This window comes from Schistocerca americana, chromosome 7 (genome assembly GCF_021461395.2).
Source record: "Schistocerca americana isolate TAMUIC-IGC-003095 chromosome 7, iqSchAmer2.1, whole genome shotgun sequence".
In the NCBI taxonomy this organism is placed as follows: Eukaryota; Metazoa; Arthropoda; class Insecta; order Orthoptera; family Acrididae; genus Schistocerca; species Schistocerca americana.
In genome coordinates, this window is record NC_060125.1 from 486,039,634 (window position 1) to 486,042,177 (window position 2,544).

The window sequence follows — 2,544 nt, forward strand, 5'->3', positions numbered from 1 at the left end:
AATGTTTGTTTGAAGCCAGACTGTAGGAAGTACGGTATTATCTTCGAGAAGAGATGGTGGCTTATTTGCTTCTGATGCCAATCATGTCTTGAGATATGCAGGTTCTCCAACGGGTCTAAAATCGTTAGAAACGCTAGCCTTGTGTCCACTACCGCTTGCATGCCTCTAACACCTGAATGGAGAGCCTCGACAGCGTAAGCCAGTTTCACAGCTGTGTTACACAGAATTACTCCCCCCCCCCCCCCCCCCCCTCTGCCTGCACCCCTTCCTGCCTCCATCTCTCTCTTTCTCTATCAGCCTATGCTTCTTGCCATTGCTATCTGCATATACACTATCTGGAGGTTATTAGTATGTGGTGAGTGAGAAACTATACATTTCTGATTTTGTAGAACAATCGAAATACCATTTAAAGGAAAATTCGAATGAGGCATTTGGAATTATGATGCTGGAAAAAGAATACAGAGAGAGATGAGTTATTCAAGAGCTACAAACATCGATTGGAAATAAAAAAAGTGGAATATTGTTTCTGTACATCGAATAGGAAATTAATAGCGAGAAAGGAAACGTACAAGATGAAGAGATACAGATATTAAATACATACTAATACCATCTTAGTATATATATAGTTAAGTCTCACCGACCACTTGATCATCTTCTTCCCCTGTTTCCGAATGCACAAACAGTGCCCGAACTCTTACAGGAATCGGCAACGCGCCGCGAGTAATGACTATAATGGGCGGGGGCACTACGAATGTAGTGCGGGACAATACGTTGAGAATGTGGATTTCGCGGGAGGCGTGCCAGAGATAAATCCCTGCAGTCGCGCTATCCTCTGTGTCCTCGGTGGCTCAGATGGATAGAGTGTCTGCCATGTAAGCAGGAGATCCCGGGTTCGAGTCCCGGTCGGGGCACACAGTTTCATCTGTCCCCGTTGACGTATGTCAACGCCTGTAAGCAGCTAAGCGTGTCCATTTCATAGTAATTACAGAAATTAAAGTTCACAGTCAAAATTATTCTGCTGCTAAAAGTGCAAAATTGCGAGGAGTGCTACTCAGTACAATGTATATGCATAAGAGTTCAGAAGTCGATTTAGAAGAAAAAAGGTATATATCGGTAATCAACAGAAACTAAAATACAAATAACGGTCAACTGAAGGTTATGACTGAGGATACTCCAGCAACTACGTAAAAAGTGTCATGCTTTCTAGGTGGTGACGTTATGTATGGACTTCTATGGAAGCCAATGTAAAAGAACGTATTCTTCAGCAAAAGTAATTTGTTGTTGTTTTGATACTGAAACAGCACTCCTACAGCTGAAACGAAGTTTGAGGAGTACATAAACAGAAAAAGGTCTCGGAAGCGTGGTAAATGTAAGTAAATGCAAAATTTTTGAGGGTTTTTTTTTGTATTATGCAAAACTGCAGTGGATATGTAATACTGGAATAATTTCAAGCCACAATGACAGATCACTGTGGAGGGTGAGTGCTGCAATAACATTGATAGAAAAGAATGAATAACAGTCCCAAACTATTCTAAAACTAGGTAACTGAAGTTGGTATTGCCACGTATTATGCATCGAAGTGACTTCCATTTTTAACAACTGAAGAAATGACACTGGAAGACAGTTTTCAGATTTTTATTTATGTTATGAACATACAATCTGAGTTTATTGATGTTCACAAGCAACTGTTAATCTTTCGAAAGGACATATTTGCAATCACAAACGGCTAAACTTCTTTATTTATTCACCGGTGTGGATAAAACAAAGATGTGCAAGTGATATCTTTCTAAAAGAATATGTAGACTGAAAAACATGATATAAAAAATCTTTAACAATAAACCACTGTCAAACGTAAGTGGTGGAAGATGAGGACATCATACGTCCTGGACTGCAGCAGAAGGTACGAAATCGCTAATCACATCTTTCCTCAAATTCGGGGAATGTCTTGCCGGAGGAAACAGCCCGCCAATATATAAATATATATTGAATATTCTGCCAGTCGGAAGACACTTCATGCGTACATGTAAATGTTAAAGAACGAGGCAACGGTTAATGAAATGGAAAGGCACTATTTGCACTCATTAGTTATTTGAAACATTCTTCTTAAAAATTACGTTGAATGGCACATTCAGTTCTCAGAACAGAGTGTGCTTCGGAAAAGAAAGTATTTCTTGGTGTTTGATGAAGGAAAGGACAACATGCAGTGACCTGGAGTACGGTGTTTCGCAACAAAAGCTGCAAGATCGAGCGCTGCAGTGCTAAGAAACTGAAGTCGAATTTGGGGGGCGACAATTCACGTACTAGGATGGTTTCTTTGATAGCGCGCAGCCAATATCTTTCCCTATAACGTCTCATTCCTAGTTGGTGCTCCGTCTCTAATGACCTCGAAGACGGCATTTTAAACGTACCGAGATTGCTGTCTACACAGAAAAACAACGATCGTTGGCATGATTGAGGTAAGCAGTAATATGCTTTTTTTTTCTTTTCCCAGCCGTCTTACGACATGTTAGATGTGGCGCGTCACAACTTCCTCTCTTGTACTAA

General features: G+C 40.5%; 1 non-coding gene across 1 annotated transcript; it reads left to right on the forward strand.

Annotated features, from left to right (window-relative positions):
• The first annotated feature begins 837 nt into the window (after nucleotides 1-837).
• Trnat-ugu lies at nucleotides 838-911 on the forward strand. The gene has a single exon. It is a non-coding gene; the product is annotated as a tRNA-Thr (tRNA).
• Nucleotides 912-2,544: the final 1,633 nt, after the last annotated feature.